The 18,823-nt window shown below is 42.1% G+C and overlaps 1 protein-coding gene across 2 annotated transcripts in view; it reads left to right on the forward strand.

Moving 5' to 3' along the window:
• The window catches only part of LOC133243374 (palmitoyltransferase ZDHHC3-like), a 60,973-nt gene that overhangs the window by 31,094 nt on the left and 11,056 nt on the right, over nt 1-18,823 (forward strand). Inside the window, exons 3-4 of one of the 2 annotated variants that reach the window (XR_009735060.1) lie at nt 1-96; nt 3,235-13,258. The gene's annotated coding sequence lies outside the window, so the exon portion shown is untranslated. The other variant, XM_061410203.1, reaches the window with a different exon arrangement.

The following is an 18,823-nucleotide window of genomic DNA, read 5'->3' on the forward strand; positions in this document are numbered from 1 at the left end:
AATTGGACAAGGTGATCTTAAAATTCGTATGGAGGGACTTCCCTGGTGGCCCATGATTAAGACTTCCCACTGCAGGGGGCACAGATTTGATCCCTGGTAAGGGAACTAAGATCTTGCATACCATGCAGCCAATAAAATTAAAAAAAAATTTTTTTAGTTAAATTCATATAGAAATATAAAGGCACTGCAGAACCTGAAACAGAGTACAGAAGCTTTGGTTAGGGTCCAGCCTTTCTACAGGATCAGTCCTGTCGATAGAGCCACCATAGGAAAAACAGTAGAGGGGCCTCCACAGGATACAAACAAGCGACTTGCTGAAGTAGAAAACTGAAAAAACTAACAGGCATAAGAAAAGATATGCAAATGCATTGGTTATAAAAAAACTACAAAATGAAATTAGGAGATTTCACTTTAGATCTCATGCTACTACTACTACTAAGTCACTTCAGTCGTGTCTGACTCTGTGCGACCCCATAGATGGCAGCCCAACAGGCTTCCCCATCCCTGGGGTTCTCCAGGCAAGAACACTGGAGTGGGTTGCCATTTCCTTCTCCAGTGCATGAAAGTGAAAAGTGAAAGTGCAGTCGCTCAGTCGTGTCCGACCCTCAGCGACCCCATGGACTGCAGCCTTCCAGGCTCCTCCATCCATGGGATTTTCCAGGCAAGAGTACTGGAGTGGGGTGCCATTGCCTTCTCCGTTAGATCTCATAGATGGCCAAATTTTAGAAAGCTCAGTCATGCCAACTGTGGTGCTAGAGAAGACTCTTGAGAGTCCCTTGGACAGCAAGAAGATCAAACCAGTCAATCCTAAAGGAAATCAACCCTAGATATTCATTGGAAGGACTGATGCTGAAGCTGAAGCTCCAGTATTTTGGCCACCTGATGTGAAGAGCTGATTCACTGGAAAAGACCCTAATGCTGGGAAAGATTGAGGGCAAGAGGAGAAGGGGGCAACAGAGGGTAAGGTGGTTGGATGGCATCACTGACTCGATGGACACGAGCTTGAGCAAACTCAGGGAGATAGTGAAGGACAGGGAAGCCTGGCACATTGCAGTCCATGGGGTCGCATAGTCAGACACAACTTGGCAACTGAACAACAATCATGCCATGTCCTGTAATAGGGATGTGAGGTTAAGGACCCTCATGCACTTCTAATGATAGAAGGGACTTGGGCAGCCATCCCAGAGATGAATGTGGCAATACATAATCCAGTCAATATCTTCATGTGCCACCTGAAGAAATTCTCACACAGATCCATAACAGGTCAGGCAGGAGAATATTTGTTATAGTGTGATTTGCAACAGTGGGGAGTTGGGGTCGTTCTGGCTGTCACCAGGGGATACACTCCATAGTTGGCCTTTCAGCAGTTAGATCGGTGAGTTAGACATACACAGAGCAATACGGGTGATCTACAGTAGCACTGGATGAAAAATAATAAGCTGTAAAACAAAACACTATTCTCATAAGTTACAAATACATGCACATATATACCAAATATACATCTTAAAAGAACTCAAAAGGGTATATATATGTATGTGGTATGTGTTAATTGCTCAGTCATGTCCAATTCTTTGCGACCCCATGGACTGTGCCCCGATAGGCTCCTCTATCCTTAGAATTCTCCAGGCAAGAATACTGGAGTGAGTTGCCATTCCCTTCTCCAGGGGATCTTCCCAATCCCAGGATCGAACCTCGGTCTCCTGCATTGCAAGCAGATTCTTATCATCTCAGCCACCAGGGAAGCCCCTTAAAAGGATATAAGTTAAACACATTCAAAGAGATGCCTGTGAGGCAGGATTTGGCATGGAACGGGGGTGTGGATAATAGGGAATAAATAAAACAAGCAAGGGGAAAAGGAAGAAATAAACAGAAAGCACGTATTCCTTTGTCTTAGTTTACCTACTCTCTGTGGTGTTCATCCTTTAGCATCTGCTCTTCACTAAGGAGGAAACAGCCCCACCTGTCCTCTGTTAACCTGGGGACAGAATGCCTAGGGGAACCTGCCTCAGAGTATCTGTAGTTTTTCTGTGCTAATTTGACCACATGTTGCTGAAGCTCCTGCACATCCTCCCTCCAAGCACTGCACAGCCTCAATCAGATGTGGACATACATGCCACCGAACAGAAATTATCTGCTGTCTCCTACTCTTGCCCATGCTGGGAAGTTGGGGCAGGTCACAGGGAGATGAGAAGTAGAAAAGTTAGAGGGGCCCACTTCCTGTCAAACATATTGTTACCAGACAATATGTTTTACCAAATTGTTACCAAACTAATTTTTCTGGTCTGCACAGCAGCCTGCTGGTACCCTGACTGTGGTGAGCCATGTGTGTTTCCCTGAACTCACATGTGACCTTACCCTCTGACCTTCCCAGACTTAGCTCTCATAAACTCTTAGGGAAGCTGAAGCCAGACTATGACCAAGAGACTCTGTTCAGCTTACCCGCTTTCGGGCATCTTCACCCAACAGCAGCTTTAGTAACCAGCTAGGTGTGTGCTGGCCACACCCATTTTCAAAACAAAACAATATTATTGTCTAGGGCAAAACTTTCAAGGAAAGCAAGAGAATGAGAACATAAAGGTCAAAATAATGGTTTCCTTGGGGGAAGGAAGATACAAAGCAGCTTCTAAAATACTGTAAAGTTCCAGTTCTGAATCTTGGATATTTTATTACTCTTCCTTAAACTGTACAATGGCTTCCCTGGTGGCTCAGTGGTAAAGGATACACCTGCCAGTGCAGGAGACACAGGTTTGATCCCTGAGTCAGGAATATCACCTGGAAGGGGAAATGGCAACCCACTCCAGAACACTTGCCTGGAAAACCTTATGGACAGAGGAGCCTGGCGGACTACAGTCCATGGGGTTGCAAAGAGTCGGACATGACTTAGCAACTAAACAACACAACAAACAGTATAAATAAGTTTTAGAAACTTTTCTATATGTTGAATGCAGTTAAAATTTTTGAAGAAGCACAGTTTTCAACCCCAATAACATTTACACCTGACAGAACACATAGAATCAAAGAGAATCACAATAAACAAATTAGAATATCTGCCTATGGAGGCAGAGGGTTAGAAACGTAAATGGAGAATGAAGAGAAAATGGGATGCATGAATAAGTAAATAAAAAGACATCCAGTCTAGTGGTCAAAGATAATGACAGTTTCCTTTACCTTCTGCCCCTTAATATTGAATATGATAAAGCAGCTGGGCCTTACATATCTTTTCAAAATCAACAGGTGCAAAGTCAAATCACATGAAGATTATTATAATAAAGGGTTGCTACAGAAGGTTTCCCAAGGCGGAAGATTTTGAAGGCCCCTCTGAGTGGTCATCTCTCCAAGGTTTGATTTGTGGACTCCTGCCCAGTGTTCCTGAAGGATTCCAATGCAACACTTGGTGCATCAGCCCATTTCACAATAAAACAAAAAAAACCAGTGGAGAAAGCAAGAGATTATAGTCATGTTCTTATAAGAGCAAAAGAGAGAAAAGAAATTGCCTCTATAGTTTTAAAAACAAGAAACAAAACCCGGCAGTTGGGAAAATGAATGCTTGTGTAAACCTCAGCCATCCTCAGCCTGGAGAAGAATCATGAGGGTAACACCGAGTCTACTCAGCTCACTTCTGGCCACAATATCTCATTTTGGCTCCCAATCCTAGCATCCCCATCTCCACTGATGGGCAAATACGCATTTCCCCCTCAATATTAAGGCCACCTGTTCCACCTAATCTCCCCATGCTCAGTTTGCTCGTTAAACTTGTTTACTGGAACTGAAATTGAGATAAAGCCAATTATCCCGAATCTTATGAAATGGCTCCCTATTACTGTGTTATGTGCCTTCCTGCCTTAACCTGTGTGTCTACTAACATATCAACTGGAAATATTCCTTGCAGACTTCTCTAGTGGTACAGTGGATAAGAATCCACCTGCCAGTGCAGGGGACACGAGTGGAATCCCTGGTCTGGGAAAATTCCACATGCCGGGGACCAAGTAAGCCCGCGAGCTGCAGCTACTGGGCCTGCCAACCGCAACTAGAGAGTGCGTGCACCCCACAGAAGGCCTTGCATGCTGCAAGTAAGACTCAATGCGGTCAAATATTTTTTTTGTAAAAATTACACAGCATATAGTTACCTTTCTGTCCCAAAGAGCCTGTCATCAATGTTCTCCTCAAACATGGCATCTTATTTTTTTTTTTTGAACTTTTTATTTTGTATTGGGGTATAGCCAGTTAACAATGTTGTGGTAGTTCCAGGTGAACAGCGAAGGGACTCAGCCATAGATATACATGTATCCATTCTCCCCAAGCCCACCCTCACCAATCCAGGCTCATGGCATCTTTAAAAATTATAGTTGACTTTCAGTGTTGTGTTATTTCTGCTGTACAACAAAGTGATTCAGATACATATATGTATGTTGTTCAGCCACCAGGTGTGTCCAACTCCTCAAGACCCCATGGACTGCAGCACACCAGGCTTCCCTGTCCCTCACCCTCACCATCTCCTGGAGTTTGCCCAAGTTCATGTTCATTGAATCAGTGATGCTATCCAACCATCTCATCTATATATATATATTCTTTTAAAAATATTCTTTTCCATTATGGTTTATCATAGGATAATGAGTGTAGTTGCCTGTGCTGTACAGTGAGTGAGTGAGTGAAGTCGCTCAGTTGTGTCCGACTCTTTGTGACCCCATGGACTGTAGCCTACCAGGCTCCTCAGTCCACAGAATTTTCCAGGCAAGAGTACTGGAGTGGGTTACCATTTCCTTCTCCAGGGGATCTTCCCAACCCAGGGATCGAACCCGGGTCTCCTGCACTGCAGGCAGATGCTTTACCGTCTGAGCCACCATTTTACTCTCCACTCAAACATGGCATCTTAATACCAACTCAGAATGTATGCAATAGCTTTGTCCTCCCGGTAAGAAAGGCAGTTTATTCCTAAGAGCCAACAGGTCTGCCACCACGTTCTGAACCCACACCACTTTAATGAATATGTCACCCCTTTCATCTCAGAGTTCTGAACCCACCTCATTTTCTCCATGAATCTATCTCAGACTCATTTGAGATTGAGCATCTCTTTGTTTCTCTTGTTTCAGAACACTCCAGTTCCCCAAAACTGCCTTCACCCACCATCAACAACTAATAACGTAGACTGTCCCTTCCCAGGCCCCAGCATCTGTAAGGAAACTAGACTGTTCCGTTAGTCCTCAATATGCCTCAATGTCATCTGAGAGCAGGAAGTCTCAACTCATCAGACCCAATGTACCTTCTACTTTCCTGAAATGAAATTTGCTACTAATGGAACCCATCTACACAGTTCTTAAAAATCAAGATAATGCACTAACTACAACATAAAAGGAATATATCAAATGATTTTCTGCATCAATTGAACTAATCTTATGGTTAATTCAATTGATGCAGAAAAATCTAAAGGCTTTTGTCCTTTAGACCATTTATATGGTAATGTTTGATGTTCCTGGGATAAACTCTATCTGGTAATAATCTATATTTTTGAATACACTGTTAATGTCTGTTAGCTAACATTTTGTTGGGGATTTTCATTTCATAAATGAAACAGCCCTAGAATTTTCTTTTCATGGATTCTTACCTAGTTTTTCAATCTAGGTTGCACTAAGCTCAAAAAATTAAATGGATAAGTTTCACTCTTTTGTTATTGTGCATAAGATCAGAAATTTGAAAGTTTGCTATAATTTACCCACGAAATCAAGTAGTGGTGAAGGAGAGTTCATTGACTACCACTTTGGTTTCCTTTATACTCACTGGCCTATTCAAGACCTCACTTTTGTGTCTATTTTAACATGTTACATTTTTCTTGGAATGTATCCTATTCATCCAGGTTTTCAAATTCATTGCCATATCATTCATCATTCTTCTTTTAAAAGAATTTCATTCTACATCTTGTTTTTGTAATTTTCTTCCCCCACTCCCTTTTTTTTTATTACTCTTTGTCAGAGATTTGTCTCCCTTATGAATCTTTTCAAAGACATTGTCTGTTGTTCTCTATGGCATTTATTTCTGCCTTACCATTGTTTCTTTCTTGTTTCTTTGAATTCAGTAATATAAACTGTGGCATTAGCACAAAAATGGAAAAGTAGACCAATAGAACAGTATAAATGCAGACCTGTGGATATAAAGGAACCTAGCGTATAACAGGTCAATGGAGAAAGGACAGTTTCTTTTTTGAAGGTGTTTAAAAACCTGACTCATGACTTGGAGAAAAATAAAAACAGACCCCTACCTCATACCACATACAAAAAATGGACTCTAGATAGAGGACCTAAATGTGAAAGATAAAACTCTAATGTTAATAAGAGGAATTATAGGAGGATATCTTTGTGACCTAGGGGCTTGGAATGACTTATTAGATAAAAGTGCAAGACTATAATTCATATGGTAAAGAGTTGATTGATTTGATTACATCAAATTAAAGGATTTGTGCTTGATGAAAGACACGGGAAAAAGGTAAAAGATAATCTACAGATTGGGAGAAGATATTTGCAATGTTTAAATCAACAAAGGATTTAATATCTAGAACATCCAAGGACTTTCTGTGAATCAACAAAAAAAAACACCACCACTAGTTGAGCAAAGCACAGTATAGACAGTTTACCGAAGAAGAAATTTGAAAAGCCAAGAGCGTATATGACAAGGTATTCAAGATATTGGAAATCTGAGAAGTTAACATAACAGTGAGATCTGACTTTACATTTATGAGACTGACAAAATTAGAAAACAGGATAATGCCCAGTGCTGATGAAGCTGTAAGGACCTACAAACCCACCTGCATGGCTCCTGGGAGTGTAGATTTCGGTAGCCATGCTGAAGGGCTGTCTGGCAGTACTTTGCCAAATGAAATATGCATTTAACAGTGAACCATATGCTGATTTTTTATGGAATTTTATGCTGAGTTATCTTCTACTTTTAGAAAAATATGAAAACGTAATAATGGTATCATATAATTAAGTCAGAATGGGCTGATTATAGGCCTTTGCCACTTTAAAGGGCTTCCCAGGTGGTGCTAATGGTAAAGAACCCACCTGCCAAGAGACAGAAGAGATGCGGGTTCGATCCCTGGTTTGGGAAGATCCCCTCGAGGAGGAAATGGCAACCCACTCCAGTATTCTTGCCTGGAGAATCCCATGGGCAGAGGAGCCTGACGGGCTACAGTCCATGGGGTCGCCAATAGTCGGACATGACTGAAGCAACTTAGCACGCACACCACTTTAAAAACACTGTTATTCAGAATATATTCATTATGTGAGTATACTATTTATTTTGAATATTTAGAATTTTTAGAATTTTCGTTATCAAATTAACCAGAAATTAATATTTCATTTACCATATGTAGATTTTTAAGTGTTCGTGAAGTTCATTTTAAGTATTCTTAATGCATCCTAATATTAAATATCAAATTTGAGAACCTTACATATAAATAGATTTAATTTATAAAAAAATATTTGTTTCCAAATCTGTGTTAGGGTTCTCTAGAGAAACAAAAGCAATAGACCTAAGGAATTAGGTCACACAGTTATGGAGGCTGACAAGCCCCAAGATCTGTAGGGTGAGTGGGCAAGCAGGAAGAGCCAGTGTTTCATTTTAAATTGAAAAGCAGAAAAAAGCTTGATGTTCCAGTTCAAAGACAATCAGGCATAAAGAATTCTCCCTTATTCTGGGGAAAGTCTGACTTTTTGTTCTATTCAGGCCTTCAGCAGATTGGATGGGGCCCACACGCATTGGGGAGGGCAATCTGCTTTACTCAGTTTACCAATTCACATGTTACTCTCATCCCAAAGGACCCTCACAGGAACACCCAAGATAATGTTTGGCCAAATAGCTGGCAGTCTGTAACCCAGTCAAGTTGACATATAGAATTAACCATCACAAGTTTACCCCCTGTCAACTTGACACTCATAGTCATCTCCTTAATGGCACCCCACTCCAGTACTCTTGCCTGGAAAATCCCATGGATGGAGGAGCCTGGAGGGCTGCAGTCCATGGGGTCGCTGAGGGTCAGACACGACTGAGCGACTTCCCTTTCACTTTTCACTTTCATGCATTGGAGAAGGAAATGGCAACCCACTCCAGTGTTCTTGCCTGGAGAATCCCAGGGACGGGGGAGCCTGTTGGGCTGTCGTCTGTGGGGTCGCACAGAGTCGGACACGACTGAAATGACTTAGCATATTCCAAATGAAGATAATACAAAGGTTATCCTTCTACTTAACATGATACAGCCGTCCTGTGTACAGCAAAAATGAATTAACCCCTTCCCCAGAAGAGGAGGTAAAGTCCTTGTATGATGTCTCCTCTTCTCTTTGACATCCCATGACTTAAATATTATGATTTGCTATGTGAATAACTGCATATCAGGAACCAGGGGATATGTTAATTTGCTCAAACAATGAAACCACATTGGTACAGCAGCTACAACCCAAGTTACCACCTGGTTAAGCTTGCAAGGAAATGGCAGCCCACTCCAGTTTTCTTGCCTGGAGAATTCCATGGACAGAGGAGCCTGGCAGGCTACAGTCCATAGCGTCACAAAGAGTCAGACACAGCTGAGCGACTACCACTCACTCAAGCTTGCAACAATCTGCTGTCATTCTCCAAGATCCATCTGTCTTCTGCACAGGCCAAATAGGAAAGCTGAATGTGGATGGGATGGGAATCACTACCCCTTCATCTTTTAAAGCCTTGATGGTGACACTAATCTCTGCAATCCCTCAGGAATGCAGTACTGCATTTAGTTTATTATTTTCCCAGGTAGAGGCAGTTCTAGTGGCTTCCTCTTGGCATTTCCCACCAGCATCGCCCTCACTTCACAGATCAGGGAAACAATGGAAAGAGTCTGGCAGCTGCTGAGTAGATCTACTGCAAGTATGCATTCTGTGACTGGGGAAAGAACCATAAGATGGGTTTGGGAACCCATGCAGCCCACTGTGAGACAGATCTGAGCTAAAACTACATTGATCCCCTGACCTCCATAAGCCCATACTCTGACTGGTGGGCCACAGTGCTCTTCTAGAAATAATGTCCGTTCAGAGTCAGTGTCCGGTAGTCCCCCCAGAGATCTGATTATTCCCTGTTACTCAATGCACAGTTACCCTAGTAAAAGCTCTAGGTCCTTTTGTGGAGGCTGAGAGAAAGATTAACAGTATGAACTCTTGGCAGTGTTCCTGTAGGAGACCTGGCCTCACCATTCCAACTTTCAGGATCTTATTCCTTACCAATCAGTTCTCTCTCACTTTAATAGGGGACACCTTGTAAGACCAGGAGTTCAACTTGTGTTGAAATTCAACCAGCTGCAGGGTGAGAATCTGGGTTTGATTTTCAGCCATCTCAGTCCTGGAACTACAGGAGATGAGGACCTCCAGGGTACACCTAGAGCCTGCCAGGTCATTTATGTGCCTCTTGTGCTGGAATTTCAAATTCTTGAGCTCCTTCTTTACTTTCCCCACTTTGTAGATCAGCCTTAGAAGCAACCAGACAATCTCATTATATTCATTAATTTAAGAAAAATGTTCAAAAATATATAGATCCTTGCTTCTTATGAGTAGTTGATTAGGAGTATCCACTGGTAATAGTTTGTGTGTCTCTATGAGCAGTTCATGGACTATCAGTGCTTTCTTTACTACTGGGATGGTCATTGTGTGTGTTAGTCACTCAGTCGTGTCCAAGTCTTTGCAGCCCCATGGACTGTAGCCCACCAAGCTCCTCTGTCCATGGGATTCTCCAGGCAAGAATACTGGAGTGTGTTGCCATTTCCTTCTCCAGGGGATCTTCCTGATCAAAGGATTGAACCCCAGTCTCCCGCATTGCAGGCAGATTCTTTACCATCTGAGACACCAGGGAAGTAGCCACCAGTCTCAAAACGCTAATCAGATTACAAAGCCAATTCAAGAAACCCCAGAACCAATTCAGAAATTCATTCTTAAAATTCTGTTCCTTTAGACTGCTTTCATTATCAAAATCAGGATTAGGGCTCTGCAGAGAAACAGAAGCAGTAGGATGTGTATATATAGATAAAGAGATTTTTTTAGAAAGAATTGGCTCATAAAACTATGGAGGCTAACAAGCCCCAAGATCTGCAGGATGAGTTGGCAAGTAGGAGACTCAGGAGAATCAATGGTGTAGTTCCAGCCCAAATGCCAACTGACCCAGGAAGAGCCATTGTTTTCTTTGAGTCTAAAGGCAGGGAACAGCTGCTGTCCCAGTTAGAAGACAGTTAGGGAGGAAGGATTCTTTTTTATCTTGCGGGGGGGGGGGGAGGGTCAGCCTTTTTGTTCTATTCAGGCCTTCTACAGATTGGATGAGGCCCACTCAATCAGAGAGTGCAGCCCACTCAGAGAGTGCAATCTGCTTTTTTCAGTCTGCTAATTTAAATGTTAATCTCATCCAGAAACACTCTCACATACACACCTGGAACAATGTACAAATATCTAGGCACCCTATGGCCCAGTAAGATTTACACATAAAATTAACCATCACAAGGTAATACTCTGGAGGTCCAGTGATTAGAACTGGGCACTTTCACTGATGAGGGGAATTAAGATCCTGCAAGCCATGCAGCACAGCCAAAAATAAATAAATAGAAAAAAAAATTAACCATCACAATATCATAATGGACTTTTGGGGTAAAGATGCAATGTCATCATATCTCCAAAACCAGCTCCACGTCCATGAATGGTGTTTACATCATGAGTGTTAGTCGTTCAGTCATGTCCAAGTCTTTGTGACCTGTTGGATTGTAGCCCACCAGGCTCCTCTCTCCTCGGAATTTTCCAGGCAAGAATACTGGAGTGGTTTGCCATTTCCTTCTCCAAGGGATCTTCCTGACCCAGGGATCGAACCCAGGTCTCCTGCATTGTAGGCGGATTCTTAACCACTGAGCCAGCAGGGAAGCCTTACTTCATGAGGATCATCTCACATTTGGATTTGAATGCCCAAGAAGCCCTCATTCCTCAGCTTAAATGTCTGATTTGTATACAAAATGTTTGAGAGAAGCAACAATACAAAACAGATGATTCTGTGTTAAACTATTCCAACAAATATTTCATGAATTACTTTTTATTTTGGAGCAATCACAAAGACAAGTTGCAAGAACAGTACAGAGAATTTTTTTCCCGAACCATTTGAGAGCAAATTGCAGACCTAGTGACCCATCACTTCTGAATATTTCAATGTGCTTTTCTACAAACAAGGATATTTTCCTACATAACCACAATTCACCCATCAATGTCATGAAATTAATGTTGATCCATCACTATCACCTAATTCTCAGATCCCATCCAGATTTCACCAGTTATCTTAATAATAGCCTAAAATTTATAGCAAAAGGACTCAATCCAGGATCATGCATTGCATTTTTATGAACATTTTGAAACAAGTCTGTGTAGTGAGTGAGGCCATGGTGACAGGAAGATGCCCTGAAAAGCTGAGATTTAAGTAATATATTGTTTTGTACAGAGGAGCCTTCATCTGTAAGAGTTTGCCTTTTGATCTGATTTCCATGGGAAATGGTACTATCAGTATGGTGAAATGAAATACAAGGTACTAACCTCTTTCCTGTTTTCAACTTTGTATAAAGACAAGGGCTCAGAACATTCTTCTCTGTTGTTTCATAAGTGTGTGTGAGCTGAGTCAGAAGAAGAATATTTTCAAAAGTTTGTGAGCCACAATAAAAATTGAAAGTTTTTTTCCATGGTCAATTGGTACCTGACAGATTTGTGGAGAGATTAGCTGAATTTTTTGGTCCCTGAATATAGTTTATAGAAATTTGTAAGGATCATGTGAAAAGAGGTTAATGTGAACTGGCAGAGTTTGGGGGGTTCAAGCAAAAACTCTGGAAAGTTTTTGGAGCTTTGGAAAAGTGAGGTTAAAAGTTATTCCCTTGGTAATGTAATTTGAATCATAAAGACAAAAATTTTAATGGAGTAGAATAATGTGAATAACTTCAGGAAAGAATCATCATTTAAAAACCATTAAAATGTTCAACTGGATTTAAATGATTTCAAGAATGAAATAGAAATTCTGGCTAATGGTGAGAAAAACTCATAAATTTTTCCTTTCCATTTACCACCGCCTACTTGAGAAAAAAAAAGTTCTCATTAATAGCCACAATCAGATTTTGAAGAGATTATGAGAAGTCCTGATCAGGAATTGTGTGTAGCCATTTCCAGCATAAAACCTTATGTAAAATGTATATTCCAAAAAAGATGATCGAATGTGTCATTAAAATGTGAAAATAGTTTATTTATACAAATGAAAGATTTACTATCTCCTCTAATACTGTATAGTTTATTTTTGTCACAACTATATAAAATAAATAGAGGGACCTCCCTGGCGGTCCAGAGGTTAAGACCCAGCATTTCCGCTGCACAGAGGTCGGGGGAGGAACCAATTTGATCCCTTCTATCTCTGGTCGGGGAACTAAGACCACACATGACGTGCAGCACAACCGAAAAAAAACAAAACAAAAAACCAAAGTAGCACATGTTTTCACCAAGCCCTCTTCCCACCCCTTTCTCCACACCCCCATACCTCCTCCGAATCGGAGCCACAGCCAAGGTGATGTTTCCTCTGAGCTATAGTCTTGCTCCAGCTCTGGGAGCCCAAGCACCAGGACTGAGAACATCTAATGATAATAATGGCAGCTAACAGTTACTGAGGACTTGATTTATGCCGAACACTAAATACAGGAAAAGAAGTGAAAGTCATTCAGTCATGTCTTACTCTTTGTGGCCCGCCAGCTTCCTCTGCCCATGGAATTCTCCAGGCAAGAATGCTGGAGTGGGTAGCCATTCCCTTCTCCAGGGGATCTTCCCAACCCAGAGATGGAACACCAGTCTCCTGCATTGCAGGCAGATTCTTTACTGAGCCACCAGGGAAGCCATACTAAATACATAATCTTATTTTAATTATCTTATTTAACTACTAAATACATATAATCTTTTTAGTTCTCACAATAACCCTCTGTGGTAGGTATTATTATTCTACTGTTCTCCTTCATTAGAAAGATATGGGATCTAGACTATAAGAGATTAAGTTATTTGCCACAATTTACACAGCCAGTAATCCATGGAGGCAGGATTTGCACCCAAGCAGTTCAGTGGCCTCTGGGTGGGTGGTTCCTCCCCTCTGAGTACCCAATGTACCTGCTCCTTCTGGGCCCCTTTCTGCTCCCTGCGTGTAGGGTAAGGGAGTTAGAGAACGCCAGGTTTGGAAAAAGAATGAGACCGGCACTTTACAGAACAGATCACCTTTAATGAGGCAAGACAGGGCAGCAGTCAGATTAGTGAGCTGCTGCCCTAACCCAAGAAAAGAGTAAGTATATATAGGCATATATGTGGAAATCTACTGTCTTAAGGGGGCCTGTTCTTCTCCAAGGTTGTTCAGATTAGTTATCTCTTAAACGGCTGGGGCCAGGGAAGGCAATGGCACCCCACTCCAATACTCTTGCCTGGAAAATCCCATGGACGGAGGAACCTGGTGGGCTGCAGTCCATAGGGTCACTAAGAGTCGGACATGACTGAGCGACTTCACTTTCACTTTTCACTTTCATGCATTGGAGAAGGAAATGGCAACCCACTCCAGTGTTCTTGCTTGGAGAATCCCAGGGATGGGGGAGCCTGATGGGCTGCCGTCAATGGGGTTGCACAGAGTCGGACACGACTGCAGCAGCAGCAAACAGCTGGGGCAAGGAATTCTAGAGATCGGCCAGAGGCTGGGACTCTCTGGGAGCTGGGCATAATCAACCTTAACCTCCATTTTTTTCTTCAGGTGGAAGAGTTTTTTTTTTTTTTGCATAGAATGGTGGGGAGGACCCGGAGGGGAGATTTAACTCCAGGCTATTTTGAGCTGTGTAATTCTCCTTCACTACTCGGCCTCAGCTATTCATCTGCAGTGGTTGGTTGTATAGAGGGGTCGATGTCAGGGCTATCCCAGGTCAAGCTACAGGCTGAACAGGTGACCATACAGTAGGACAGGCCCAGCTGGGACCACTGAGGTCTACAGTTAGGGGGAATCAGGAAGTAATGGAGGCACCAGCCCCTGATCAAGCCTGTCGCTAAGCCCCAGTCTGGGGAAAAGGCCTGGACTTTCACCTACACTCCAGTCTGGACCTGATCATGAGGCAACACAGTGTATGCCAACATCCTGAGGACAGAGATATGCTAGCAGGGAGATCTTTAGAAGAGAATGAGGCCTGAATACCAGGTAAAGGGCAGGAAAGGGCTCAATCCCTGTGGCACGTCCCGGCAGTAGTTGAGGGGATGAAATGGCCAGAGAGGAGGCTGGCCCTCAAGGCATCTCCAGAGCTTGAGTCCCTCTAGCCAGCTGCAACTCCCAGCCCCTTTGGACTATGCCCTTTCGCTCAAAGCAGGCCTCCAAATCCCATCTAGCTCTGTCTTCCACATTTTGCCACTATCACGGTTTCAGACCACCCCTTACCTCTCCCAAGTCTCTCCATCCATCCTGCAAGGTCTAAATCCAATCCCGCCCCCTCCAGAAAAACTTCTAGGGTCCAAGTTAAGTTCCCTTTCCTGATGAATTGGTTGATTTCTTTTTCTTTTTGTAGTCACCATTCTCAGGGAATCAAGCTAATATTTAATGTTATATAGCCTTTTGTTCGGAGAGGGCAATGGCAACCACTCCAGTGCTCTTGCCTGGAGGATCCCATGGGCAGAGGAGCCTGGTGGGCTGCAGTCCATGGGGTTTCGGAGAGTCGGACACGACTGAAGCGACTTAGCAGCAGCAGCAGCAGCAGCGGCAGCCTTTTATGCATTGGAGAAGGAAATGGCAACCCATTCCAGTGTTCTTGCCTGGAGAATCCCAGGGACGGGGAGCCTGGTTGGCTGCCATCTATGGGGTCGCACAGAGTCGGACACCACTGAAGCGACTTAGCAGCAGCAGCAGCAGCAGCCTTTTGTTTGTCCTGGTAAAATATATTGTTGTGTGTGCATGTGTTTGTAATATATCTAAGGGTGTTATGTTGTATATTTCATTCTGTTTCCTGTTCACACAGCAATATGTGCTTTTAATTTTTTAAACTTTTTGTTTTATAATTTCAGACTTATAAATGTTACAGACCCAATACAAATAATTCTCATATACTCTTCACCCACCTTCCCCAATGTTATCATTTTACATGATCACAGTACAACTATCAAAACCTGGAAATCAACACTGATACAATACTATTAATCTATTCAAATTTCACCTTGAACTTTATTCAGATTTTACCAGTTTTTCACCTAATATCCTTTTTCTGTTCTCGGATCCCTCAATACAATTAGTTATCATTATTATGTCTCTCTGGTCTCCTCTAAATTACCATAGTTCCTCGATCTGTCCCAATCTTTCATGACATTGACACTTTTGAAGAGTACTGGTCAGTTTATAGAATGTCCCTCAGTTGGGTTTTCCTGATGTTCTTGCATGATTAGATTTAGGATTAGATTAGATTAGATTAAATGTATGCATTTTTGGTAAGGACCTCAGAAGTGATGCAGCCTTCCCAGTCCATCATGACAGGGGGTATGGGATGTTCGTATATCATATTATTGGTGATATTAACTTTTATCACTTGATTAAGGTGGTGTCTTCCACTGTAAGATTGCTATTTTCACCTTTGTAATTAATAACTAACTTGTGACGAGACACTCAAAATATCTTCACAAATATTCTGTGTTTCACCAAGGTTTCACTCACTAATTTTAGCATCCACTAATTATTCATGCCTGAAACAGTTGTTACTGTAGTGTTTCCAGATAGTGATTTTTTCTATTTCAACTGTTCCTTCCACACTTTTTAAACGTTATTAGACTTCTCTTGTATTAAAGATTTTGCTTTCTCCCCTATTTATTGGGCTTCCCAGGTGGCTCTAGTGGTAAAGAATTCACCTGCAATGCAGGGAGACAGGAGACTCAGGCTTGATCCCTGTGTGGGGAAGATCCCCTGGAGGAGGAAATGGCAACCCACTCTAGTATTCTTGCCTAGAGAAACCCATGGACAGAGGCTAGTTCATTCATTCATTCATTTGTTTACATCTGTAGGGACTCATGAGTTCTTATTTTATTTTGTGGATTATGATTCATTACACTCTTTATTTATTTTGTTGATCAAATTGTCCCAGATTTGGACATTGGGAGATCCTTTAAGTTGGCTTTTGTGTGCTTTTGACATGTTCCTTTCATTTTAAGCCCATCTTAACTCTCTGGTCCCAGCCCTGAAATCATCCATGTCTCTAATATGTTTAGATAGATTATAGATAGATAAATATATAGATGTGTGCATGTTCAGTTGCTCAGTCATGTCCAGTTCTTTGCGACCCTATGGACTGTAGCCCCCAGGTTCCTCTGTCCATGGGATTTTCCTGGCAGGTTACTAGAGTGGGTTGCCATTTCCTTCTCCAGGGGATCTTCCCGACCCAAGATTGAACCCACGTCTCCTGCACTGCAGGCCGATTCTTTACCACTGAGCCACCGGGGAAGTCCAAATAAATAGATAGATGCTTTATATATCAGCAATATATCTATATATCAGCTTTATTGAGATATAATTGTCTAAAATATACATACTAAGTATAACACCATTACTGAAATACAATTCACATATCACACAACTCACCCATTTAACTGTACAATTCAGTGTCTTTTAGCATATTCAGAGTTGTTAGACCATCATCACCATTTAAGCTTTTGATATTTTCATCACCCGCAAAAGGAAAATCTGTACCTGTTAGCTGTCATTTCCCATTTCCCTTCAACCTCCATCTGCCACCTCCCTAGGCAATAGCTAGGGCTTTCCCAGTGGCCCTAGTGGTAAAGAATCCACCTGCCAATTCAGGAGACATAAGAGAGGTGGGTTCGATCCCTGGGTCGGGAAGATCCCCTGGAGGAGGAAATGGCAACCCACTTCAGTATTCTTGCCTGGAGAATCCCATGGACAGAGGAGCCTGGAGGGCTACAATTCATAGGGTCATAAAAAGTCAGACACGATTGAAGCAACTTAGCATGTAGGCAACGGCTAATCTACTTTCTGTTTCTATAGACTTCCTAGTCTGGACATTTCACATAAATGGAATCGTACAACATGTATCTTTTGTTTCTGGTTCCTCTCATTTAGCATAATGTTTTCAAGGTTTGTCCGTGTTTTAGCATGGGTCTGTACATCACCTATTTCTATTGCAAACAATATTCCATTGTATGGATATACCACATTTTATTTATCCATTCATCTGTTGTAGACATTTGGGTTTGTTCCACTCTGGTCTATAATAAGTAATGGCAGCAATGTATTGTAAGACATATTCTTACATGTAAGACATAAAGCAACCTCAGCTGCTTTACAGCACTGTGGTGTACAAAATCCTTATTTTTCCTATCTACTCAGCAAGAGTGGACACCCAGATTGCTTCTGATTCTTTGCCATCACAGATTTTGAGGTGATGAGCACCCTTCAATATGTTTCCTCATGCACATTTGAGAGAATTTCTTTGAGATGTATGTCAAGGCATGGGATTGCATAGTGTTTGTTCTTGACTGGAGTCCTCCAAAAGGGCTGCTCCATCTTCACTCCTATCAGCCATTTACAAGGATCATCGAAAAAGCAAGAGAGTTCCAGAAAAACATCTATTTCTGCTTTATTGACTATGCCAAAGCCTTTGACTGTGTGGATCACAATAAACTGTGGAAAATTCTCAAAGAGATGGGAATACCAGACCACCTGACCTGCCTCTTGAGAAACCTATATGCAGGTCAGGAAGCAACAGTTAGAACTGGACATGGAACAACAGACTGGTTCCAAATAGGAAAAGGAGTATGTCAAGACTGGATATTGTCACCCTGCTTATTTAACTTCTATGCAGAGTACATCATGAGAAACGCTGAGCTGGAGGAAGCACAAGCTGGCATCAAGATTGCCAGGAGAAATATCAATAAGCTCAGATATGCAGATGACACCACCCTTATGGCAGAAAGTGAAGAAGAATTAAAGAGCCTCTTGATGAAAGTGAAAGAGGAGAGTGAAAAAGTTGGCTTAAAGCTCAACATTCAGAAAACTAAGATCATGGCATCCGGTGCCATCACTTCATGGCAAATAGATGGAGAAACGGTGGCTGACTTTGTTTTTCTGGGTTCCAAAATCACTGCAGATGGTGATTTCAGCCATGAAATTAAAAGACGCTTACTGCTTGGAAGGAAAGTTATGACCAACCTAAAACAGCATATTAAAAAGCAGAGACATTACTTTGTCAACAAAGGTCCGTCTGGTCAAGGCTATGGTTTTTCTAGTGGTCATGTATGGATGGGAGAGTTGGACTATAAAGAAAGCTGAGCGCTGAAGAATTGATGCTTTTGAACTGTGGTGTTGGAGAAGACTCTTGAGAGTCCCTTGGACTGCAAGGAGATCCAACCAGTCCATCCTAAAGGAGATCAGTCCTGGGTGTTCATTGGAAGGTTTGATGTTGAAGCTGAAATACTTTGGCCACCTGATGCAAAGAGCTGACTCATTTCAAAAGACCCTGATGCTGGGAAAGATTGAGGGCAGGAGGAGAAGGGGACGACAGAGGATAAGATGGTTGGATGGCATCACCAACTCAATGGACATGGGTTTGGTTTGGTGATGAACAGGGAGGCCTGGCGTGCTGCAGTTCATGGGGTTGCAAAGAGTCAGACACGACTGAGCGACTGAACTGAACTGAACTTATAGCTTCACACACACACACCAACACTTGGTCTTATTCAGCTTTAAAATTTTTTTCATCAGTCTAATAGGTGTAACAATATATCTTTGTTAGTCTTTGTTGTTGTTT

Source organism: Bos javanicus, chromosome X, assembly GCF_032452875.1.
Source record: "Bos javanicus breed banteng chromosome X, ARS-OSU_banteng_1.0, whole genome shotgun sequence".
Classification (NCBI taxonomy): domain Eukaryota; kingdom Metazoa; phylum Chordata; class Mammalia; order Artiodactyla; family Bovidae; genus Bos; species Bos javanicus.